Source organism: Leucoraja erinacea, chromosome 24, assembly GCF_028641065.1.
Source record: "Leucoraja erinacea ecotype New England chromosome 24, Leri_hhj_1, whole genome shotgun sequence".
In the NCBI taxonomy this organism is placed as follows: Eukaryota; Metazoa; Chordata; class Chondrichthyes; order Rajiformes; family Rajidae; genus Leucoraja; species Leucoraja erinaceus.
In genome coordinates, this window is record NC_073400.1 from 18,197,071 (window position 1) to 18,224,741 (window position 27,671).

The following is a 27,671-nucleotide window of genomic DNA, read 5'->3' on the forward strand; positions in this document are numbered from 1 at the left end:
TCATCTTTGCTTTCCACAGTTCCTCTATTTTCCTCCTGCACTTACTGGTGTAGAATATAAATGAATTGCCTCATACTTAGTTTTTGGCCTTGGAGTGATACAGTTACGGTAGAGGCAGATGAATGATGTTCTCACTACTTTCTCTTTAACAAAAGCAACAAAATGAACCAGTTTCACCTGCATGTGACATTGTACAAAGACACACACTACAGAGAAGCATTTAAAATATATACTATTGTAATTCAATAGCAATTTGAAATTTATTTTTGGTGACTCTATGAATCTGTCCTGCATGAAATAACAATATTCTGTATATATTTTAATATCGATATTATGCTGGCAGAGCTGTTGCCTCACAGTGCCAGAGACCCGGGTTTGATCCTGATGCTCTGGTGTTATCTGTGCAGAGTTTGCATGTTCTCCCTGTGACTATGTGGGTTTCCTCAGCATGTGTGTTTAAAATGCTTCTGGAGAGGCACATGCATATGCAGGGAATGATGTGGATCAAGTGAAGGCAGAGGAGGGTAGGTTAAACTGGAATCATGTTTGGCATGGACATTATGGGCTGAAGTTCCTGTTGTATTTTCTATCCCAGTATCCCTTTGAGTCTGTGTTCTTGCACTGCTTTGATGATTTTTTTCATTGCTCCCCCACTAATGGCCATTCTCAAGAACCTGCATTTCCTCCCTAAATCTTTCTGCCTCAATTCTTTCATCGTTTAAGTTTATCATGAAAGCCTGCATTTCTTCCTGTCCAGATCTTTCCCAACTGATCCTATCTGATTTTGCTGGGATTGTGATTGCGGTCATCATGAGGAAGAGAATTAGGCCATTCGGCCCATCGAGTCTATTCTGCATTTGATCATGGCTGGCCTATATTTCCCACTTAACCCCATTCTCCAGCCTTTGCCCCATAACTGTTGACACCTTTACTGATCAAGAACCCATCAATCTCCGTTTTTAAAAACACACCAAGACATGGCCTCCGCCGCTGTCTTTGGCAATGAATTCCACAGATTTATTACCCTCCTCATCTGCATTCCTTTTATCCTGAGGCTGTGCCCTCTGGTTTTAGACTCTCCCATTAGTGGGAAGGTCCTTGCCACATCCACTCTCTGTGGCCTTTTGTTATTCAAAGGGTTTCAATGAGCTCCTCCCCTCGTCATTTCACCATTTACCATGTGGAAGGCACTGTACTAATGCTATTTTTGTGTGCTAGGAATCTAAGCCTGTTTTGCACTGATAGTTGTCATTTACCATTGTGTAGAGCAGAAAGAGTTAACGAGCCTTCTGCGCCCGTTCCTGCCTCTGATAGGGTGTTTCTAAATGAGTTTACTTGCTATCGTGCATCTTTTACGCTTGGGACAAAATCACAGTTGGGGACAAAAAAACATTAGCGTTAGTCATTTCCTGCAGTGTTTTCATTTCTGGTCTTGAATTAACCTAACTTCTTCCCAGCATAATGATAACTAACTGACAATGAAGAAAAATGCCCAAGAATATCGGTACCTGTAATAAGTAGTTTAAATGACCCAGGATTAAATCTATACTATCTTTAATCAATCCATCAGATTGATTACACCTTGAGGAATAAGATTCACCCTCTGGACAAACCTATCGGCAACCCGTAACAACAATCAGCATCACTTGATTTTAATTGTACTTTCCTTAAATTAATGTTTATCAGTTATAACCCATGTTTTATTTTGTGTGGTATTAGCCAGTATGCTGTACCGGGCCCTGTAACATGACATTTATGTTTATTAACTGTGCACTGCTAATGGATAATGTTGATGCATGAATTCAAACACCTATTTGTTTAGACTTAGATTCAGTAGTTACACTGAAATCCCTTGTTATAATGGACTGGAGAGGGGGGGGAAATGTTGGCTGGTATTTTTATAGTTTGGCGATACAGCGTGGAAACAGGCCCTTCGGCCCACTGGGTCCGCGCCGACCAGCAATCCCCACATATTAAAACCATCCCACACACACTAGGGACAATTGTTACATTTACCAAGCCAATTTACCTACATACCTGTAGGTCCTTGGAGTGTGGGAGGAAACCGACGATCTCTGAGAAAACCCATGCATGTCATGGGGAGAACGTACAAACTCCGTACAGACAGCACCCGTAGGGATTTAATCCGGGTCTCCGGCGCTGCAAGCGCTGTCGGGCAGCAACTTTACTGCTGCGCCACCATATTGTTGATTGTCCACTATAACCGAGCGTAATATATGGCACTTCGTGTGCAGAGACCACAACAATAAAATGTAGGTTAAGCAAGAAGTGCACTGATGGAGATGCCTTTTCTCAGCTGAAACAGTAAAACAAAGCCTTGCCTGCTCTGAGCTACAAAGCTCTAAGGTCTGTCTCGATACAGCAAGACAGGTGGTGTTGGCGGCAGGCATGGGTGGGGAAGCAGGCCGGGGGTGGTGTTGGCAGTCTGGTCTGCCGGTGATGTTCAGTAGGTTTATACCAAAGTAAGACACAAAGTAGATCCACCTGCTGTAATCAAAATCCATTATAAAGAGGTCCATAAAATTCTTCCAAAAATGTACATTGATCAACATTTTTTTCCTAATCGATGTAGCTTGATTTTTTTCCTTTTGTCCGGAGGTGATAAAGTCTTTAGATATCCTCCAACCAGAGGTTATAACTCAGTCTTGAATGCAGTCAGTGGGACAATTGTACTAGTTTTACAACTAGGATTGCGTTAGCTACTGAACATTTAACAAGGTGTTTAAGAAGGAACTGCAGATGCTGGAAATCGTAGGTAGACAAAAATGCTGGCGAAACTCAGCGGGTGAGGCAGCATCTATGGAGCGAAGGAAATGGGCAACGTTTCGGGTCGAGACCCTTCTTCAGATGGATACTGTTTGTAAAAAGGTGCCGTCTTATGTACCATGTCATTGTCAGACATAAAATTTAAACTTTAAATCACATCAAAATGTATCTGCAAAATGTAGAGAGGAGGTAAAGACACTAAACAGCTGGTGCCAGGAAAATAATCTCTCTCTCTCTCAATGTCAGCAAAACTAAAGAGATGATTGTGGACTACAGGAGACAGCAGGGGAGTGGACACTTCCCCATCCACATCGGTGATTCTGCGGTTGAAAAGGTCAGCAGCTTCAAGTTCCTCGATGTGCACATCACTGAGGACCTCTCTTGAACACTGCACACGGACACAGTAACTAAGTAACCCGCCAGCGGCTCTTTTTCCTGAGAAGACTGAGGAAGTTTGGCATGAATGCCAGCATCATCACAAACCTCTACAGTTGCACCATCGAGAGGGCTCTCATAGTCTGGTACGGGAACTGTTCTGCCCCAAATCACTACAGAGAGTGGTGAAGGCAGCACAGCACATCACTGGCAACTGTCTCCCGGCCATTCAGGACATTTTCCACCGGTGGTGCCTGCGGAAGGCACACAGCATCATCAAGGACCACAGGCACCCAGCACGCAGACTGTTCTCCTTGTTACCGCCAGGCAGACAATACAGTAGCATGGCTGCACGCACCACCAGACTTAAGAACAGTTTTTTCATCATGCCACCAGGCCTCTGAACTCATAAACGCATCATATATGTTGATTATTTTATTTATTATTGTCTTTTATCTACCAATGTCATTTTTATCTTTCTTTAACCTTAATTTTATCCATGTAATATCATTGCCGAGATGACCGGTTGTCTTGTCAAACACATTTAATTGTACAGTTGACCCTGTGTTAATCTACATAGACAAATTAAACGGAACTGAACAGTTATTTTTTGGAGATTTTAGTCTAGAGATATGGTGTGGATGACAGAGTCCGTGCCGACCAGTGACCCCGCCGTACGCAAGCACTAACTGACACACTAGGAACAATTTACAGCTTTTGCCAAAGTCAAATTAGCCGATGAACTCTGGGCATCTTTGGAGTGTGGGAGGAAGATGGAGCACCTGGGGGAAACCCGCGCGGTCACGGGGAGAATGCACAAACTTCGTACAGACAGCACCCGTAGTCAGGATCGAACCCAGGTCTCTGGAGCTGTAAAGCATGCAATGGAAAATCGTACGATGAGGAAGATTTTATGCCAATTCTGTTGCCTGTAAAGAAAGCATCAAAATCTCTGGCAGTATCGCCATATAATTGAGACACAATTGAGTTCACAATTGAGCCGAAACTGAATTTGGAATCGGATTAAAATAATCTGTTCTCTTATCATATGATTTTGATTTTTGTTTGACAAGTGATCAATAGAATAAAATGCACAGAAGTTTGTGATTGGGCTGTTTGCATATCTATTATGCTGCTGTTAGTAAGAGTTTCATTGTTCCATTTCAGGGCATATGTTAATGAAACACCCGTGACTCTTGAAATATTTTGAGTTTGTTGCCACACACGGATGCCTCTAGTACAGATTGCATGGTTGGACAACTTAAAACTGAGTCTGTGTAATTGCTGGCAGTGGATGGGTGTGTAATTAGAAATATTTACAATTGTAAATGTTGGCAGAGTAACATATAATTAAAAGTTGACTGCAGGCACTAATGTTTTGGATAGGCTGTACAAATGTAATTCACAATGCTGAGCAATGGTCTTGACAATGTAAATACTGACGTCTAAATGGATGGTGTGGATCAGAAATTATCCACAGATTAAATGCAAAGTTTTGATATTTGATTAATATCATTCGGTGCATCATGTAATTGAATCAAGTTTTTATCTTATGTTAATATAAAATGAATAGAGATCAATATTGTTCATTGAGCAATATATTTATCATGCTACATCGTGTGTGTGTGTATTATATTGTGTTAGCAACATGCTTTCCTAGAAATTGGATCTATTGGCATTTTACTGTGGAGCAAAAATTGCACAGGTGGAGACACTGTTACAGTGGTGCAGCAGGTAGAGCTGCTGCTTCTGTGCCAAAGACCAGAGTTTGATCCTGACCTCCTGGTTGCTCCTCGGTACGTGGAGTTTGCACGTTCTCCTTGTGACTGTGCGGGTTTCTTCTGGGTGTGCAGGTTTCCTCCCACATCCTAAAGCCATGCTGGGTTGTAGGTTTATTGGCCCTCTGTAAATTGCCCCTGGTGTATTGGGGGGTGGATGAGAAAGTGGGATATAGTAGAACTTGTCTGAATGGGTGATCAATGGTCGACGTGGGCCGAATGTTTTGTTTCCAGGCTGCATCTCTGAACTTAAATTAAACTAAACACAAGAAAATGCAGATACTGGGGTCTCATGGCTACATAGACGGATATATTTGGACAGGAATAGTTTAAAGAGATATGAGCCAAATGCAGGCAGCTATTTGGATGAGTTCTCTACTATTGTGGTCTGGTTACCCAGTTTTACTGATTATTATTTATTAGATGGTAAATTTTACATATTTAATTGTGTGATTGTATTAATGGTCCTGAAAACCTGCAACAAGTGAGAATTTAATAGTTTTAGTTTAGAGATATAGCGTGGAAACAGGCCCTTCGGCCCACCGAGACCGTACCAACAAGCAATCTCCCTGGACGCTAGTTCTATCCAACAACTAGGAACAATTTTACTGAAGCCAATTAAGCTACAAACCTGCACATCTATTGAATGCGGGAGGAAACCGGAGCACCCAGAGACAACCCGCGTTGTCACGGGGAAAACGTTCAAACTCTGCACAGACAGCACCCGTAGTCAGGATCGAACCTGGGTCTCTGGCGCTGTAAGGCAGCAACTCTATCACTGTGAGACTAGTGTAGATGGAGCATGTTGGTTAGCGCGGGCAAGTTGGGCCGATGGGCCTGTTTCCATGCTGTATGACTGACTCTATAACATTCCCATCTCATGGCATTTGACTGATCTCTTACTTCCATTGCTATTGCTGTTCTTATTTTTAAATGTCACCGCATCTAGTTTGACTGGAGTGATTTATTACTTTATTTCACTGCAACTTTGTATTCTTGCCCACCTTAATGTTGCTTCCACTCTGTCTACATTACTGTCTGTTTTGACACAGATTTGTGCTAATTGTCTGCTGCTGTTTGTTTATTGTTTCTTGATATCTTGGGGAAAGATATAGTCATAGATTCATACAGTACAGAAATGGGCCCTTCACCCCACTTGTCCATTGCCAAGCAAGATGCCCCATCCACACAAGTCCCACCTGCCTGCGTTTGGCCCATATCCCTCTCATCGTGGTCGCTCGAACTAATGACTGTCCTCTCTATGGAGGATCCTGTGCATGCCTGTTTTTAACGTTGAGGGCAGACAGGTTGGATTGCAGATCTTCTGTCCATGGCATGGAATCCCCTCCGGGGCCTTTTTCTGCTGCATTTCGTTGTCTCCCAACCGCTGTGACTGTACACTGACAAGTCCAATCCCACATCATCGCCTGTTCCACCGTTGAATCTGAATCTTTGTCATGGACCTCCCCCTCGACCTTACCACCATGGGTGTGGCCCTACCAGTAGCATAGCTCCAGACGGCATCGCTCTCAGGATCTCCGGACCACGCAAGCTTCTCCACTACGACAAGGTGACAATCCACGGAGCTCTAAAGCTTTCCTATCCTTGTACATGTCCAAATATCTCTTAAATGTTGTTATATTACCTGCCTCAACTACCTCCTGTGGCAGTTCATTCCATATACTCACCACCCTCTGTGGAAAACGTTGCCCCCTCGGGTTCTGATTTTAAACCCCCCCCCCCCCCCCCCCCCCCCCCCCCCCCCCACCCCCCCCCCCCCCACCTTACACCTATGACCTCTGGTTCTTGATTCCGTTACTCTGGGTAAAATACTGTGCATTTCAGTTTTGCTGCATACTGACCCTTGCCAGAAATGACTAATTGGATTTCTTTGTTTCTTCCCCATATTTCCAGAGAACTAGCTTTGGGGCAGAAATATTGTTCTTGGGTTTTACCACAAGCTTAAATTAAAAAAAGAATTACAACATAAGCACTTTAAATAACATGAGGCGTTTTAAAAAATGTCTGTTGTAACTTTAATTATATTTTTCGCAAAAAATATATTTAGGTTATTTCGATAATTTTCAATATAACTGCATAATGAACACACATACAATTCCCTATTATTATTCAAGTTTTTAATGTATTCGAATATATCGCACCTAATTAAGATGCCGTACAAGCCAAGTAATTCTCTGCATGCTGGTCCCAGAAGTGGGTCTGCAATTCCTCATTACAATCGTATCACTCTTTTAAACCTCTACTCCAACTAGGGTTGCCAACTGTCCTGTATTAGCTGGGACATCCAGTATTTGACTGCTACTACTCGGGTCAGAGGGACTGTCGGGTCGGAGTGCCGCATCCAGCCCCGCCTCACCCATCCTGATATAATGCAGCATCAGCAGTGCCTCACCCATGGGCCCCTTTGGTCGGCAGCCCGGCCAGCTGTCTGACCTTCAGACCATTGCTTGCCGCCGACACCACCATTCCTTCTGTTGGTGGGGTGCCTGACTTTGCGCACGGCCTGGCTCAAAACTCCTCAGCTGGCCCGCAGGCTGGGCTTTGTGTGCAGCCCAGCACCCGGGCCAACCCAGCCACGGCCAAGTCGGTCAACGAATGGCCATCGGGAATTTATCCTGTATTTTAACCTTTCGTCCCTTATTTGGGAGCGAGAAAGTTGCCAACCTTAACTGCAACAGTAGCATTTCACTATCCGTTATTCCCTTTATCCTGTATTTGTACACTGGACGGTTTGATTGCAATCATCTATAGTCTTTCTGCTGACTGGATAGCACGCAACAAAAAAGCTTTTCACTGTAAGTCTATGTGACAATAAACTAAAATAAAATATTCAAAACGATTGTGCCGATTTTCCCAAGAGTAGACCTGCTTTTGTGCTTTAAGAATAGTGATGCTCTCTGTCATATATGGGTTACTAAAAGATCCACAGTAAAAAAAAAAAACGAAAATATTTTAAAGCTAATCGTCTTTGCTTATGAATCTACTTTCAAAACGGCTGCTGTAATTTGAAATAATTTAGTCTTGGTCAGTAACAAAGCTCACTGGTTGGGTTTAGATTTATTGTCATGTATTACGGTACAGTGAAAAGCTTTTGTGTGCTATCCAAACGGATCAGATATACCAGACATGGTACAATAGAGTCAAACATAAGTACAATAGATGGAGCAACGTGGAAGATACAGAGCAGAATATAGTTCTACACATTGTAGTGCATCGGTTCAACAGACAAAGTCCAATGTCTGCAATGGGGTAGCGGCGAATCGGACAGCACCCTCGCTTATGGAAGGACCGTGCAGAAGCCTCTTAACAGATGGGAAGAAGCTGTTCCTGAGTCTGGCGGAGTTTGGTAATTGTGGGGAGAATAACATGAGAATATTGTACATAAATACAATTAAACAAATCTCAAGTACAATGGGTAGAGCAAAGGGGAAGATTCAGAGTATAGTTCCTGGCATTGTAGTGCATCAGGTCTATTGTGGGTAAAGATGGCACGAGAGGGTAATGACTCTTTGCCTGCCCTCTCCAGAGAAGGATCTGCACCCATCTGATGGGAGAAGGTCTGGGGAAGAGAATCAGAATAGAGCCTCTTTGCTGATGCCAATTACAATTTCTGCTGATGCAGTGAAGCTGAAACAAAAACAAAAATGTGATGGAGTTGTGTAGCCAGTCCGGAAATATCTTTAGACATGCAGTGGAAACAGGCCCACCGAGTCCTCACCGAACAGCAATCACCCTTTACATTAGAACTATCCTACACACTAGGGACAGATCCCTTTTTTAAACCAAAACCAACAAACTTGTATGCCTTTAGGACGTGGGAAGAAACCAGAGCACCCGGAGAAAACCCAGGCAGTCACAAGGAGAACATACAAACTTCATACAGACAGCATCCATGGTCAGGATTGAACCCAGGTCTCTGACACTGTAAGGCAGCAACTCTGTCATTGTGCCACAATCTGTGACTCAAACAATGGTTACTGGTTCAATTTAAGATGTTCATTGATGTGAAACCTAAACAATGGATCTTTATTGTCACGTGTACCTAGGTATGGTGAAACTTATTTCTCCATACATTTCAGTAACAATTTTACTATACATAAGCACAATCATATTGCCGTAGAAGTGTAAGAATAGGAGATTACACTGAGCCAACACACATGAGTCACAATGGTTCCAGTGCCATCTTGTATCCTTCAAACTTAAGTTGTTAAAAATCTTGGCCATAAAGGCCTATTGCCCTGGCGACAGCACTGGGTCAGAGTTGCAGGGGCCAGCCTGGCTTTGCGAAGTTATCGGTGTCCTCCACCGCTCCGTGCCACTGCAGCCCGTGTCTGATCCATGCTCTTGGCCTCTTGGAGTGGCGCCCGATCAAATTGAGCCCCAGGCTCATGCAAGGCCTCCAGTGGCCCACTCCACCAATACCGAGACCTACGAACGCGCCGCCTCCTCGCCTCACACAACCACCGTTCAGCCTCCGTGCCCCGTGTGAGGTGAGTCCCCAGCACGCTCACTGGCACCAATCCTCTCCTCTGTCCGCTACTTCAGCCATCTTGAATTTTCATAATCGTTTCTATCTCTCGTTTCATATCCTGGGTGGGAGATTGCAACCTTCACGTGGCCCGTTCTGTTTAGACGAATGCAATCAACCTGGCGTGCACAATCAAATAAGATCAAATACAACAAGTTGTCCCACAACGTTTCGTTCAGACTGAAAGGTCTGAATGACAATAAAGGAAATTCAATTCAACTTTAGGCTGTGCACGCACGAAGAAGAAGCTTCAGATCCTGACTAACCTCCTGAGTATTTCCAGCTTTACTGGATCAACATAAGGGTCAGATGGACTTATTGACTGAGGTTTCCAAGATCAACATTAAAGCATTCATTAAATATCATCTTCTGATCTTGCTCCTGGATACCTATCGTCTGAAAGGAACCAGATTCTCCTGCCAAGTTATCTTCACTTTAAGGGGTTAAATCCAAGAGGAAAAAAACAAATCATATCTGCCTGCCACACCTGAATGCCAGCTTTTTTTATGCTTGGATTCCTGTAGGTTCTGGAAAGTGACCATCAACACACCTGGCTGGAAATTCATTCTTGTGATGTATTTTTCAAAAGTACAGGATTTCTTCACCATAGTTAGCAAATCCCCTTCTATCCTCCTGCCCTAATCTGTAGCTTCACCAAAGCTAGGCGGAATAAAAACCTGTGGCTATCTCTCTCTTGCACATTCCCAAGCACCATGCATAACACCAGCATCAGGCTAGAGTTGATAAATTCAGGCAAAGATAAGATGTTTCATTCCAGCCCAGGTAGCATGTTCTAGAGGAAGATTTCTTGGAATCATTTAGAGATGCATCTTGGAAACTGGCCATTCGGCCCACTGTGTCCATGCTGTCCATCGATCACCTGTTTGCACTAACGGGTTCATTGCTATCCCGTCCTGCACACTAGAGGCAATTTTACAGAGGACCAATTAACATACAAACCCGCACGTCTTTGGGATGTGGGAGGAAACCAGAGCGCCACGAGGAAACCCATGTGGTCACTCACAGAACATGCAAACTCCACACAGGTGGCACCCGAGATCAGGATCGAACCCAGGTCTCTTGCGCCATGAGGCGGCGGCTCCACCACTGTGCCGCCCCCGTGCCACGTCTGACACAAAATTCATCAATTTCTTATGCAAGCTTAATATTTTGTCTAGCAATTTATTTAGTATATACGTGTTCTAAATGCTAGGTGGCTTTGCACACCTGGCTTTTGTAGAAGTAAAATAATTGTGCAAAAAAGTCATTTGCTCTTCTCCCCTTAAACTTTTACCCTATAGTTCTTAATTCCCCTACTCTGGGGAAAAGACTGGACATGTATTCTCTCTATAGCCCTCATGAATTTTTACACCTGTATAAGATCACCCCTCAGCCTCCTGAGCTCCAAAGAATAAAGCCCCTATAGTTCAGTCCGTCAAATTCCGGCAACATCCTTGGTAATTTTCTTTGCACTCTTTCCACCTCAATGACTTTTCACAATAGCATTGGTCGGCAGGGTGACCAAAATGGAACACAATACACCAGGTCCTGGCAATGTCTTAGTGATGTGTTACCATAAGGTCATTGGGGAAAAAACATCTAATTCCCAAATTGGGACTATATCTTTGAGAATGTTATGGAAAGCCAAGAATGCAATGAAAAAGTGGGAAGAGAGAGAACAATATTATTCTAAGTTGCAGTTGCGGATGTTGAGATGTGAAAGGAAATGGTTTTGGAAAGAATATCTTTAAGGAGAAAGCAAAGTTTAAAGGAGATGTGCAGGTGAGGCTTTTTTTTACACGGAGGGTGGTGGGTGCCTGGAACGCATTGCTAGGCAAAGATACTAGAGGAGTTAGGTGGGGTAGTGGAGGCAGATATGATAGTGGTGTTTAAGGGACGTTGAAATAGTGTATGTGGATTATGTGCCAGCAGAGATTAGTTTATCCTGTTCAGCACGGACATTGTGGGCTGAAGGGCCTGTTCCTGTTCCTGTGCCGATCTACATTCTATCTCCAAGTGAAAGTGAAATTTCTGAAATGGTTCTTTTTTTTTGTTCCCAAATAAGTTGTATCGGAACAGTACGGCAAGTGGTGGAGGTGACAGAAGCATGTTCCCATCGGGATGAATGCTGCGTATTTTGAATGCATGACCAAATGTAGCTTGGAACAAACCTGTCGGGTCACTACAACGTTTCTGGATGAGAGAATGTTTTGAAGTAGGACTTGAGCAAAAGCAGAACTCTTCCACAATAAATAGAACAGATATTGTGGAATTTTCCTTAATAAAATTGATTAAATCCTTTTCTATGGGCATTAAGAAGAATAAAACGGACATGGTACCATTGACTATCAGAGAGGACTGTGTAGAGAGGGCGGTGGATTTCCGCTTCCTGGGAATCCATATTGAGGAGAACCTGACGTGGAGCGTGAACACCACTGCGCTGCTGAAAAAGGTCCAGCAGAGACTGCACTTCCTGAGGGTGCTCAGGAAGAACAACATCACTCAGAGACTGCTGCTGTCCTTTTATCGGTGCTCCATTGAGAGCATACTAACATACTGTGTATGCGTGTGGTACACCAGCTGCACAGCGGCTCAGAGGAAAGCGCTCCAGAGGGCCATTGACAACGCCCAGAGGATTGTCGGCTGCCCTCTCCTTACCTTGGAGGACTTACACAGTTCCCGCTGCACCAAAAAATCCCAGAGTATCATAAAGGACATTTCCCACCCCTGACACTCCCTGTTTGAACTGTTGCCGTCAGGCAGACGGTACAGGTCTACAAAGACAAGGACGAACAGACTAAAAAACAGTTTTTACCCCACTGCTATAAAAGCACTAAATGTAGCCGCCAAGGAACGCAGGGGCGAGACATACTAAGGGACTGTGGTACACTGTGAAATCGACAGAAGGATGGAGGGTTGGGTGTTTATGCGTGCTATTTTCGTGATATTTATTTAGTTGTTTATCTTTTAATATTTTACTTTGTATGTATCGTTAGCTTTTAGAAATGTTTGAATGGTGCACTGACTAGCTGACATTTTTAAATTTCGTTGTACATGGTTCATGTTACAATGACAATAAAGAAACTATTCTATTCTATTCTATTAATAGCTACCAGTTACAAAAGTCTATTTAAATTATATAAACGGTTGACTGATATGGAACCCTTTCAGAATTGACAATGGGAGCAGTAGATTTAAGCTTATTATTGTCATGTGTACTGAGATGCAGTGAAAAGCTTTGTTTTGAAAGCTAACCAAACTGATTGGATACTGTACATGGGTACAATCAAGCCAAACTCAAGTATAATAGATAGAGTGGTGCAGCAGTAGAGTTGCTGCTTTGCAGCGTCAGAGAACTAGGTTCATTCCTGACTATGGGTGGTAAATTTACCCCAGGTCGAGAACCCTTGGGCTAAAATGTAGACGCATGAGGTTGCTTTAATTAAATATATTGACATGATAGTGATTGCTATTATTCAAGGATGATTCCTTAATAATTCTTATCTTTTATACCATTTATATTAATACCAGGCTAATATTCCATTGTTATTTCCACTAGCTCAGAATCCAACTAAGCAAGCAATTTATTAAAAAATAAATTGTGATAATTCTTGCATCAATATCAGATATAAAGCTCAAAAAATGAAGTGGTACAACAAATGTAATAAGATATAGATATAGATATATATCAGATATTGGAGATTGCAACCTTCATGTGATCCGCCCTGTTTCAATGAATGCAATCAACCTGTACTACAACTTTAGGCTGTGCACGCCATACGCAAGAAGAAGAAGGGATATTGTCCACTATTTTGTAAAATGGGCAAATCAATGTTTCTTCTAGGAATGAAGACACATAGGTCTAAGATTTCCTCCATAGATGCTGCCTGACACACTGTGCTTCAGCACTTTATTTTATTCTAGGTGATGACTGATTTCAATATAATTATTTGTATCAACAAAATGGATGTGCGGATTCTCCAAATGTATATATACTTTTTAAACAGAAGCCTGTGACATATTTGATTTATTCTGGCATCTGGGTCTCATTAGAAAGAAAAATCTTCAGTTTGGAGAAATTTAGATTTTCTTTTTCGGAGATATTTGCTCTTTGTTGTCAGTTCTGGTGGCGGTTAAAATACTATTTGCATTCACAAAGCATCTTTTTTTCATTCAGGGTTCTGAAAGCATTATAAATCTTTGCTTCAAAAGAAAACAATCTATTATCTTGTAAAAGGTCTTGACCCGAAGTATCAGCCATTCCTTCTATCCAGAGATGTTGCCTGTCCCGCTGAGTTTCTCCACCATTTTGTGTCAATCAAAGGAAACAGAATATCAGGACAAGAATAACACAGATCCCCAGACACTATATTCTACTGCTTTGTCCTCACTCCATATTAGAGAGATTTGTTTATTTTGTCACCTTCTGTTTCCCAAAATCTCCAAATGCTGAATAAAACTTGTGCTTGGGGTGGCTTAGTGGCGTAACGGTAGAGTTGCTGCCTCACAGAGACCAGAGTTTGAACTTGACTATGGTTGCTGTCTGTACGGAGTATGTACATTCTCCCTGAGACTGCATTGGTTTTCTCCGGGTGCTCCGGTTACCTCCCACACTCCAAAGACGTACAGGTTTGTAGGCTGATTGGCTTTGGTAAAAATAGTCAATTGTCCCTAGTGTGTAGGATAGAATTAGTGTACGCGGTGATCGTAGGTCAGCGTTGACTCGGTGGGCTGATGGGCCTGTTTCCATGTTGTATCTCTAAACTAAACTTTCAAAGCCATGTGTGTGTGTGTGTCCCACCTTGCAACACTCCACAAGGGAGTTTCACTTCCCAGATTGAAAATCTAGTGTCCATAGTGGCTATTTTATGTTTGAGAACAGATAAGGGGGATAAAACCTTCCCTCTCATCACTTTGCAGGTCATGGATAATGACCTCCCCACCATTGAAGGATCTACAAGAGTCATTGCCTCCAAAAGGTAGCCAGGGTCATCAGAGACCCACTCTCATTTCACTCCTACCATCGGGAAGTAGGTACAGGAGCTTCAAAACTGTAACGTCCAGGTTCAGGAGCAGCTTCTTCCCTATAACCAACAGGATATTAAACACTACAACCTCCAAATAGGCTCTGAACTACATAGACTTGGGGGCAAAAGAGACTCAAAGCGCTGGAGTAATTCAGCAGGTCGGGCAACATCCATGGAGAACATGGATAGGGTTTTGGGTCAAGAGTCGAAACATCACCTTTCCATGTTCTCCAGGGATGGTGCCTGACTTGCTGAATAACTCCAGCACTTTTTGTGTTCAGTATCTGCAGTTACTTGTTTTTACATGCTGAAACATCACCTGTCCATTCTCTCCACAGATGCTGCCTGATCTGTTGAGTTCCTCCAGCACTTTGTATTTTAGTCATAGAGTGATACAGTGTGGAAACAGGCATTTCAGCACAACTTGCCCACCCTGGCCAACCTGTCCCAGCTACACTAGTCCCACCTGCCTGCGCTTGGTCCATATCTCCCAAACTTGTTCTATCCATGCACCTGCCTAGCTGTTTCCTCAAACGTTGGGATATTCCCAGCCTCAACTACTTCCTCTGGTAGCTTGTCTATACACCCGCCACCCTTTGTGTGAAAAGGTTACCCCTCAGATTCCTATTAAATCCTTTCCGCTTCACCTTGAACCTATGTCCTCTGGTCCTCTTCCCCTACTCTGGGAAAGAGATTCTGTGCATTTGTCCCGATCTATTCCTCACTTTTGCTGAATAATATGTCCCTTCCTATGTAAATTGAAGATAGTGTAAAACTGATATGTAGCTGTTATTTTTACATTGGCATGTTTCAAGTCCAAGTTTCCCAATTAGTTGTGGACTTTTGCAACCTGGAACAGTTGCACTGAAAAGCAATTTGTATAACAAGAAAAGGAGTAAGCAAGACCTTAGTAAGGATGTCAAACTTTGAAGAGGGGATCTCAAGGGGGTCTGCAGGTAACATGGAGAAAGATAAAGAAAGTGGGGTGACTCTGCCTTAGAAATAGAATTGTAAGAGATTATTTAACAAGGGCATTCAGAGTCATGAAGGTTTTCAAAGGGTGGAACCATCTGCATTGGTTTAAGTGGTGGCGATGGTGGACATAAATTTTAGTTAATTGGTAAATGAGCCAGAGGTGATATGAGGGAATCTAATTACTCAAAGTTTGTCATCGCAAATGATATCTTGGTGAAACAGATGGAATAAGGACTTTCAAAAGAGAAGCAGAGGAAGAAGAAAGGGCAAGGGAGAGGATTAATTTGACGGCTCTTAATTCAACAGACTGGGATTTTTGATTATGTTTTGACCCGTGGTTTTAAAAATAACACTGTATATTGCCTGTAGATATTCGGTGAATGAATTGTTTGTTCTAATAGCATCCATCCATAAGCTAGGGTACTGACCATTTTGCCTCTACCCCATTGCGGACATTGGAATTTGTCTGCGGAACTGTTGTGCTACAATGCTGAGAACTATATTCTGCACTCTATCTTCCCCTTTGCTCCACCTATTATTCTTGAGGTTGACTTGATTGTATTTATGTACAATATTATCCGGCCTGTTTGGATAGAGTTGCAAAACAAAGCTTTTCAATGCAGCATATTCAAGGACGAGTCACATCCTGGCCACTCCCTCGTCTCCCCTCTTCCATCAGGCAAAAGGTACAGAAGTGTGAAAACGCACACCTCCAGATTCAGGGACAGTTTCTCCCAGCTGTTATCAGGCAACTAAACGGCCTGTCCCACTTGGGCGTCATTTGCACGTCATTTACGTGACATTTATGAGTCACGACGCGCGCATGACGTGTATTACGCGCGCATGGCGTGTATTAAGTGCTCGTGGCGCGTGGTGGCATAGGCAGTGACGTGCCGTAGCACACGGCGCCCCAGGATTTGGGGATTCTCAAAATCCTCGCTCGCCACCTGCGTGATGCGCAAATGACGCCCAAGTGGGACAGGCCCTTGAATCGCCCTCCCAGAGCTAGAGCGCAGTCCTAAACTACAATCTACCTCATTGGTGACCCTCGGACTATCCTTGATCAGATTTTGTTGACATTACTTTGCCCCAAACGTTATTCCCTTATCATGCATCTAGACACTGTAAATGACTCTATTGTAATCATGTATGGTGTTTCTGCTGACAACAAAAACTTTTCACTGTACCTCGATACATGTGACAATAAACTAACAATGGGGGAGAGGTGAATCAGACAGATGTCAAATTCCAAGTTCGAAGTAGAATGGAGTTTGACATGAAAAAATGAAAACTAACAGAACATTTATCAGAATTATAATTTCTTATGATTCATGAAATAATCAGGAGATAATCTCTCAACATCTGCAATTTAAAACTTTCTTTGACATTTAATTAGCTATTTAAAGATTCATAGTTTTTCATTATGTAAATTTAACTTGCTGCTTTCCAAAATGCTTGCAAAGATTTTGTTAATTTTAAATCAACTAATCAAGACTTTTTAACATTGCCAGTGTGACGATGTTAGGTTGCTGAATTGATTGGAAGAGATTTTTCTATATTTCCATTTTTTCCTTTGCATTAATGTTTATTGTAAAATAGTGCCGAGGAATTATGATATAAACTTCAGTCAGAGGGTGGTGGGTATATGCAACAAGCTGCTAGTGAAGTTGGTTGAGGCAGATTTAATAACAGCGTATAAAAGACCCTTGAACAGGTACGTAGATGGGAAATGTTTCGAGAGAGATGGACCAAATACAGGCAGGTGGGCCTAGTGTAGATGTTGCTGGCATGGATCAGATGGGCTGAAGGGCTGTTTCAAAGCTGCATGACTCTGACTATGACTTGTGTTATGTTATCAATCTGGTAGATTCTCCCAGAGGCATTATAGAGGCACAAACTTAATGTTGCAACAGAGATTTCCATTAACTTGAAAGAAAAGAGTTGCTATATATATCATCGTGTGCAAATGTGAGATTCTGTCAAGCTAGTGAATCATATCCAGTGCGTCGTGTATCTTGATCATCACTTAAAGTATTAGTGTCAAGTTGTGTTGCTAAATCACTGATCTAATGCGACAGAGGATGCCACCCTTGTACAGCACATTGCTTCTGAGGAAAACACAAAGTGCTGGAGGAACAAGGAACTGCAGATGCTGGTTTACCCACAAGGACATAAAGTGCTGGAGTAACTTAGTGGGTCAGATAGCATCTCCAGAGTGTATGGATAGGCAACGTTTCAGGTTGGGACTCTTCTCCTGACTGATTGCAGTAGAGAGGAGAAAACTGGAAAGAGTTCTTCATCTATTACGATTAGTCAGAAGGAGGGTGCCATCCCGAAACGTCACCTATCCATGTCCTCGGGAGATGCTGCCTGACCCGCTGATTTATTCTAGTAGTTTGTGTTCTATGCAAGATTCCTCCATCTGCTGTTTCTTGTGTCAGCGTCAAAATGGGAGCGGGATTGGGGGGTACGAAATGGACGGACAACATTTCGTGTCAGAGCCCTTCTTCAGACTGATGGAGTGAGCTATTAAATGATTCCGCCATCTACAGTTTCTTATGTCTCCGTTTTACTGCTTCTGTATTTCTCCGTTCTATATCATGATCATATAAAATTGATAATTGACAACTTTCAATAAGAGGTGTCCATTTAAATATTTGTTCAGATGGATGTGTTGGGGATGAAAAGGGGTTGCAGATGACTGAGGGGAATTCTGATAGTATTACTAGGGATGTCCTTTAATTGATAAAGGAAGTCCCATATACTTTTCATGATTAACTGCAAACACAGGTCAAGAAGATGATTGTTCCAGCAAGTAAGCCTACATATCATGGCATTCCTCCTCATCCCCGCTCCCGCCCAGCAGAAGATACACAAGCTTGAAAGTGTGCACCACCAGACTTAGGAACGGCTTCTTCCCCTCTGTCATCGGGTCTCTGAACGGTGCTTCCATAAGCTAGGGTACTGTCCCATTTCCCCTCTACCCCATTGAGTCTCAATAATTGATGCGTTACAATGCTGAGAACTATATTCTGCATTCTGTATCTTCTCCTTTGCTCTACCTCTTGCCTTGGAGGTTTGACTTGATTGTATTTGTATAACATATCTGACCTGTTTGGATAGGATGCACAACAAAGCTTTTCACTGTACTTCGGTACATGCGGCAATAATAAACCTAAATATCAGGAAGAATTTCTTTGTATATCATCCATATTTGAAAAAGATTTGATAGGAGATGAAAATGGAAATGGGTAGAATGTTCAGGATGAGGGATTTAGGTTGAATGGACTTTTGTGACTGTTAAGCAAAAAAAGTTATTTCAAGAATAAGCTTGTCTTAAAATATAGATGGAGACCCAGCTGGAGTAACTCAGTGTTCAGGCAGCATCTCTGGAGAAAAGGAATGGGTGACTTTTCGGATCGAGACCCTTCTTCAGAATGAGATATAGAGAAGAGGGGAAACTAGAGAGATGAAAAGGTACATAGAACTAATGAATGAAAGATATGCAAAAGGACCAATCAAAACCACCAACGATGATCAGGAAAGGTGGAGCCCACAGCGATCCATTGTTGGCTGTGGAGAAGGTGATAACGAGCGGATACAAACAGGATGACAGTGAAACTAGTACGACAACTAGGGTGGGGGAGGAACAGAGAGGAGATGCAACTTGTACTTAAGCCAGAATGTGTAGATAGAAGCCCAGATAAAGGGCACAGTAGATTTTGCCTCACAGTAGTTGCTGCCTCAACGCACCTGAGACTCGGGTTCTCTCCTTGCCTCGGGTGCTGTCGTGTGGAGTTTGCTCGTTCTCTCTGACCACGTGGGTTTATTCAGGGTGCTCCAGTTTCTTCCCACATCTCAAAGACGTTCAGGTTTGTAGGTTAATTGGTCCTCTGTAAATCGCCCTAAGTGTGTAGGGAGTGCATGTGAAAGTGGGATAACAGAGAACGAATGTGAGCGGGTGATCGATGGTCAGCATGGACTCGGTGGGCCGAAGGGCCAGTTTCTGTGCCGTATGACTCTAACAAGCACCCTAAAGACTTGAATCATTTAAGCTGTGAATTTTAGAATATCTCTGAGAGTATGTGAGATGCTCGGCTATGAAGGTAGCTGGCTGTCAGTGAGAGTAAATGATTCCTTGCCAATATTTAAAGGCAAGTACTAGAGTCTCCTGGATTCCTGCCAAGAATTTATTCTGTTCCACTAGAATAATAGCCTAGCTCTGGAGGCAGAGAGTCATATAACATCTATTTGAAGCATCTTTAAATTGACTTGGCTGAGAACTCTAATTGTATTTTATTCTCTGAAAAATGACAGATATTGTAAACCTGAAATATAGGTAACACCAGTGGAAAACTTTGTGTTTCAGGTCCTCATAAGTTGAGTTGGTGACCTGAAATGTTTTTTTCTCTCCCACTTTCCACAGATGTTGGTTAACCCTGTTGAATATGGGCTTAGTTTAGCAAGACAGCATGGAAACAGGCCCTTCGGCCCACTGAATCCATGCTGACTGTCAATCACCCGTTCACTCTAGTTCTATGTTATCCTTTTTTCTCCCCCATCCCTAAACAACAGGGGCAATTTACAGAGGGCCAATCTACCTACAAATCTGCACATCTTTGGGAAGTGTCCCCTCCCCATATAACATACACCAACACATCTAACCTCGCCCATACTTTGACAGCTAGGCACCTGTCAAAGCAAAGCCACTGTTCAGTCTGAATGTCTGCTTTTATTTCAATTATTAGGCCTATTTTAGATATGGTAATTTTAATTTTTAAAGCTATATGTATTTATTCGGTTTTTATTAACTGCACTGACGGGAACATTGAGAAACAAATTTTTCGTTTCATCTGTGTATGTATGTACTCAGTTTAAATGACATTAAAGTAAATACTGAATACTGAAATACTGAAATTGCAGATCCCGGAGAAAACCCATGCACGCGGTCACTGGGAGAATGTGTATGCACTCACACTCTGATTTTGGGTCTCTGGTGCTGTGAGTCAGTGGCTCTACCAGCTGTGCCGCTGTATTTCCAATACTTTCTGCATTATAGAAACATAGAAATTAGGTGCAGGAGTAGGTCATTCGGCCCTTCGAGCCTGCACCGCCATTCAATATGATCATGGATGATCATCCAACTCAGTATCATGTACCTGCCTTCTCTCCATACCCCCTGATCCCTTTAGCCACAAGGGCCACATCTAACTCCCTCTTAAATATAGCCAATGAACTGGCCTCAACTACCCTCTGTGGCAGAGAATTCCAGAGATTCACCACTCTCTGTGTGAAAAATGTTTTCCTCATCTCGGTCCTAAAAGTTTTCCCCCTTATCCTTAAACTGTGACCCCTTGTTCTGGACTTCCCCAACATCGCGAACAATCTTCCTGCATCTAGCCTGTCCAACCCCTTAAGAATTTTGTAAGTTTCTATAAGATCCCCCCTCAATCTTCTAAATTCTAGCGAGTACAAGCCGAGTCTATCCAGTCTTTCTTCATATGAAAGTCCTGACATCCCAGGAATCAGTCTGGTGACCCAGTCTGGTGTACTCCCTCTATGGCAAGAATGTCTTTCCTCAGATTAGGAGACCAAAACTGTACGCAATACTCCAGGTGTGGTCTCACCAAGACCCTGTACAATTATCTGAGAACAGTAATGCTGGAAAATATCTACAAGACTACAGATCACACAACCAGGACAGAGAAATGATTGAATGAGCATGGAAGTGCATTAACCTCAATTATTTGACTCTGGGAAATCCAGTTGCAGGCTCATGGACTTTTCCCCAGGGTAGTTTCCAAAGCTGGAGGGTACAGGTTTAAAGTGAGAGAGGTTTAAGAGGGACCTCGAGGATATGCTTTCTCAATGACGTCCATATCTGGAATGAGCTGCCATCACCAGCTAGAGAAATGGATACTATTATGACTTTTGAAATAAATTTGTAAAGAGATGTAGATAGGATGGGTTTAGAGGGATATATATGCCAAATGCAGGCAAATGGGATGAGCCTAAAATGCCAACTTGGCTAGCATGGACAAGGTGGGCCGAAGAGCCCATTTTCTTGCCATACAGTTCAATGTGCTGGAGCATCTCAGCAAGTCAGGCAACATCTAGGGAGGGAAATAGACAGGCGATATTTCGAGTTGGGACTCTCCTTCAGACTGACAATGTTTTGGGTCGGGACCCTTCTTCAAACTAGCCCTTGGGTTCTCTCTTAACTCCTCTAACGAGCCTGAAGAATGGGGTCTGTCATTGTCAGATTATCTTATGTTTGATGCTTCATTATAAAGTGGATTCAGCTCAGTTTGCAGAACGATTTGCAGAATTTGGTCTCGTCTCTAGATGAGCTGTCCCTGGAATGTCATCAACTTCAACCCAACATCTTTTGTTTCCCATAAGTTGGCTGAGCTCCATGGGTCTGGTCAAGGCCCTCTCCACTCATTGACTAACTACTTTCCCCCGCAAGGTTGTGTGTAACCTATGTAGGTGTGGAATAGGTGTCATGTGTAGGGATAGAGTAAGTCAGTGAGTTTTACTCACCAGTGCGACTGTTTGTAGGTGGCATTGGACCTGTGATGTCAACACATCTCTTGATCTCTGTACCTGTCGGGCATTTTTAAACTAAAGCTTTTTAAGGTGGAGCACAGAGAGCGGAGGAGCCTGATTGCCCCATTTAATTAAGAAATTATCATTTTTTTCACTTTGGTAATCTCTTTTTAATATTAAAAATTCAAAAAATGTCTAAATCTAGTTTTTAACTTTTTGGAGCCATAATAAAAATATTGCTTATCACTATCATATGACCAAGTCTATCATCAAGCAGGCTTGGATGGCTCCATTATCTGTGGACCTCTGAATGCAACTGATTTCTGAGCAGGATTGGCACAAAGTGCTGGGGTAGCTCAGCGGGTCACGCAGCATCTCTGGAGAAAATGGATGGGTAATGTTTTGCGTTGGGACCCTTCTTCAGACTAAGCAATATTAGCAAATGACACTCTGGCCTGAATACAAGGTCCAAGGTGTCGATCAATAATTCAATCCAATAATAGGTTTTAAGGTACCTGTGATGGCATTTTGAAATATTGATGCGTTAACCCTTTGTTGGTTACACTGATCATATCATACTTGTAAACATCCACTAGCATAGGAACTGATCATTCAAGGTCAAATAATTTGTGTGCATGGAGTATTCTCAAGCTATTAGGTGAAACTGTAATAAGATTGATTAGAACTAAAAGTAAAATCACTTTCATATCTGCCTGAAAACATATAATTAATAATTCTTCAAGTGCAGGCCCAGCATTAACTATTGCAGAACATAGAGTAATATAACAGTATTGTGTTTATTTAATAAAGGGCACAAAGTGTTGGAGTAACTCTGGAGAATCCCTGGAGAACACGATAGGCGATGTTTTAGTTTGAACCCTTCTGTGACTGTTTATAATAATTATTATTCAGATTCTGTTTAATTTCAATAACATTTTACAAAAATTATGTTTTATAACTTAAAGCAAGTTTGCTTGGTTTCATCTTTCTCATTTGGTGTTGTCATTCAATGAAATAAAGATTTGTATACATCTACAATAAAGTTTTTGTTCTGCGTCACAAGGTATAGGAAAGACATTAAACGTGTGTTACTAAATGAGTTATCATACTAATAACATTTAAATTTGAATGAAATGATTTACTTAAAGGGCATTCATTATATTGTTTGTGCCTTGGGTATGAATTTGGTTTAGGTATAGTTAGGCTTTGTTTTGCGTGCTATCCAGTCAGACCAGGTAATACCATACATCAATGCCATCGTGTCAAACTCATGCACAAATAGGTAGAGCAGAGGGGAAGATACAGAGTGCAGATTTTAGTTCTAATTGTAGTGCATCCGTTCCAGTGACCATCCAATTCGGCAATGGGGTAGAGGTGAACCGGACAGTACCCTCGCTTATGGAAGGACCATTCAGAAGCCTGAGAGCAGAGGGGAAGGAGCTGTTCCTGAGTCTGGTGGCGCGTTTTCTGACGCGAAGACAGTGGAGGATTTTTTACTTGAGGACATGTGACATGAAGACAGTGGATGATTTTTCTTCTCCTTTTACATAGAAACATAGAAAATAGGAGTAGGCCATTCGGCCCTTCGAGCCTGCACCGTCATTCACTGTGATCAGGGCTGATCATCCAACTTGGTATCCTGTACCTGCCTTCTCTCCATACCACCCTGATCCCTTTTTTCCACAAGGGCCACATCTAACTCCCTCTTAAATATACCCAATGAACTGGCCTCAACTACCTTCTGTGGCAGAGAGTTTCAGAGATTTACCACTCTCTGTGTGAAAAATGTTTTTCTCATCTCAGTCCTAAAGGATTTCCCCCTTATCCTTAAACTGTGTGACCCCTTGTCCTGGATTTCCCCAACATCTGGAACAATCTTCCTGCATCTAGCCTGTCCAACCCCCTAAAGAAGGGTTTTGGCCCGAAATGTTACCTATCTCCTTCGCTCCATAGATGCTGCTGCACCCGCTGAGTTTCTCCAGCATTTTTGTGTACCTTCGATTTTCCAGCATCTGCAGTTCCTTCTTGAACCCCTAAGAATTTTGCAAGTTTCTATAAGATCCATCCTCTAAATTCTAGCGAGTACAAGCCAAGTCTATCCAGTCTTTCTTCATATGAAAGTCCTGACATCCCAGGAATCAGTCTGGTGAACCTTTTCTGTACTCCCTCTATGAGGCAAGAATGTCTTTCCTCAGATTTGGAGACCAAAACTGTACACAATACTCCAGGTGTGGTCTCACCAATACCCTGTACAACTGCAGTAGAACCTCCCTGCCAACTCAAACCCTTTTGCTATGAATGCTAACATACCATTTGCTTTTTTCACTGCCTGCTGCACCTGCATGCCTACTTTCAATGATTGGTGTACCATGACACCCAAGTCTCGTTGCATCCCCATTTTCCTAATCATTTAGATAATAGTCTACTTTCCTGTTTTTGCCACCAAAGTGGATAACCTCACATTTATCCACATTATACTGCATCTGCCATGCATTTGCCCATTCACCCAGCCTATCCAAGTCGCCTTGCAGCCTCCTAGCATCCTCCTCATAGCTAACACTGCCCCCCAGCTTCGTGTCATCTGCAAACTTGGAGATGTTGCATTCAATTCCCTCGTCCAAATCATTAATATATATTGTAAATAGCTGGGGTCCCAGCACTGAGCCTTGCGGCACCCCACTAGTCACTCCCTGCCATTCTGAAAAGGACCCGTTTACTCCTACTCTTTGCTTCCTGTTTGCTAGCCAGTTCTCTATCCACATCAATACTGAACCCCCAATACCGTGTGCTTTAAGTTTGTATACTAATCTCTTATGTGGGACCTTGTCGAAAGCCTTCTGAAAGTCCAGATATAACACATCCACTGGTTCTCCCTTATCCACTCTACTAGTTACATCCTCGAAAAATTCTATAAGATTCGTCAGACATGATTTACCTTTCGTAAATCCATGCTGACTTTGTCCAATGATTTCACCACTTTCCAAATGTGCTGCTATCCCATCTTTAATAACTGACTCTAGAAGTTTCCCCACTACCGATGTTAGACTAACTGGTCTGTAATTCCTGTTTTCTCTCTCCCTCCCTTTTTTAAAAAGTGTGGTTACATTAGCTACCCTCCAATCCTCAGGAACTACTCCAGAATCTAAAGAGTTTTGAAAAATTATCACTAAGGCATCAACTATTTCTGGGGCTACTTCCTTAAGTAATCTGGGATGCAGCTTATCCGCACCGCCCTGGGGATTTATATCGGCCTTTCCAACCCCCTGATTCACATTTACCTAACTCACTCTTAAATATAGCCAATGACCTCAACTACCCTCTGTGGCAGGCTAACCTGCGATTTTCACTCAGTTCCTCCATCTCAGCTGTTTGACCGGCGGGGAACCTTCCTGCTCTATTTCCGGCAGATTTTGTATTTATAGTCTTCCTTAGTGAAGAAGGATAGAACCAAATTTAGTAACCTGGTTATTCAATTGGTCTGCCATTTCCGTCCTTGTTCCCCATGATCAATTCACAATTGGTCTGTTTCCCCATGACAATTCAAGCAAGGACCTACATTTGTTTTAACTAATCTATTTCTTTTCACGTATCTATAAAAACTTTTGCAGTCAGTTTTAATGTTCCCTGCCAGTTTTCTTTCATAATCTATTTTCCCTTTCCTAATTAAGCCCTTTGTCCTCCTCTGCTGGACTCTGAATTTCTCCCAGTCCTCTAGTAGGCTGCTTTTTCTGGCTAATTTGTACGCTTCATCTTTTGTTTTGATACTATCCCTGATTTCCCTTGTTATCCACGGATGCACTACCTTCCCTGATTTATTATTTTGCCAAACTGGGATGAACAATTGTTGTAGTTCATCCATGCAGTCTTTAAATGCCTTCCATTGCATATCCACCGTCAACCCTTTAAGAATCAATTGCAAGTCAATCTTGGCCAATTCATGTCTCATACCCTCAAAGTTGCCTTTCTTTAAGCTCAGAACCCTTGTTTCTGAATTAACAATGTCACACTCCATCCTAATGAAGAACTCAACCATATTGTGGTCACTCTTGCCCAAGGGGCCATGCATAACAAAACTGCTAACTAACCCTTCCTCATTACGCAATACCCAGTCTAGAATAGCCTGCTCTCTCGTTGGTTCCTCTACATGTTGGTTTAGAAAAATATCCCGCATACATTCCAAGAAATCCTCTTACTCAGCACCCCAGCCAATTTGATTCACCCAATCTATATGTAGATTGAAGTCACCCATTATAACTGTTTTACCTTTGTTGCACGCATTTCTAATTTCCTATTTGATGCCATCCCCAACTCCACTACTACTGTTAAGTGGCCTGTACACAACACCCACTAGTGTTTTCTGCCCCTTAGTGTTTCGCAGCTCTACACATATCGATTCCACATCCTCCAAGCTAATGTCCTTCCTTTCCATTGCGTTAATCTCCTCTCTAACCAGCAACGCTACCCCACCTCCTTTTCCTTTAGTTGAGTTGGGTATTAATATATTTAAAACGCTCTTGCTTAATTTGTAGGCTTCACCGGCCTGTCACCTGCAGTGCATTGAACTGTAATTACGTTCCGGCATGTGGTAAATTGGGTGATGCAATCGAATTAAAACTCTGCAGTTACCTATATCTTAGGTTTAAAATGTATTATTAAGAACAGACATTTTTTAACAGTTTAATTAATTAATAATACCATGTGCTCTGGAACCCCCAGTGGTATATTACATTGGGAAATTAATAGCTGCAATAGCTAAAAAGATAGGATACCGAGTCATAGAGACACCCACTTCTTGGTTTGTCGCCCAAGACAAAAGACGCAAACTGTTTATATATTACAAAGGTGACAGAACTGGTGACTGCCCATATCCCCCAAAGTAGCAATTATTCACAGTGGAAAAACTGCGACTCAAGTTAGTTGAATGTGCTTCCTTGAAGAAAACAAAGTGCAGGAGGAACTTAGTGGGTCATGTGGCATTTGCAGAGGGAATGAACAGGTGATGTTTCGGGTCTGGAGCCTTCTTCCACCTACATCCCTCCCTCCAGCTTTACGTCTCACTCCTCCCTTTTCTCCTTCCCTGACATCCTTTGGTCTCCTTGTTCCCTCTAGCCATTGCCACTTATTCCTCTCCCCCTCACCTGTATCCATCTAGCACTTGCCAAGCTTTGCCCCACCCCCCTTTTTGTTGGCTTTCTGCCCCTTGCTCCATCAATCTAGCCCCAACCCAGAATATCGTCTGTCCATTCCCTCCAAGGATGACCTGCTGAGTTCCTCCAGAACTTTGTGTTTTACTCAAGATTACAGCACCTGCAATTTCATATGTCTGTGTGTGTTTTAAAACAAAGTAAGCAGAAATGAATTTGCAAAATTGTGATTGCCTTCAAATAATTTGGCTTTGTGCTAGTTGATGAGAAGTGATATCACGCGCAATAGAATCTTACTACTCTTGATTTTGGACAAACAATGTTTTTTTCCACAGCAATGGAAGATCAGTGATGCAGCAGGTAGAGCTGCTGCCTCACAGCGATTGAGATCCAGGTTCGATCCTGACGTTGGGTGCTGTCTGTGTGGAGTTTGCACACTCTCCCTGTGACCACGTGGGTTTTCTCCGGGTGCTCCGATTTGCTGCCA

The 27,671-nt window shown here is 42.6% G+C and overlaps 1 protein-coding gene across 2 annotated transcripts in view; it reads left to right on the forward strand.

Annotated features, from left to right (window-relative positions):
* LOC129708696 (copine-8-like) overlaps positions 1–27,671 on the forward strand; it is a 268,617-nt gene that overhangs the window by 9,418 nt on the left and 231,528 nt on the right. The window lies entirely within an intron of this gene.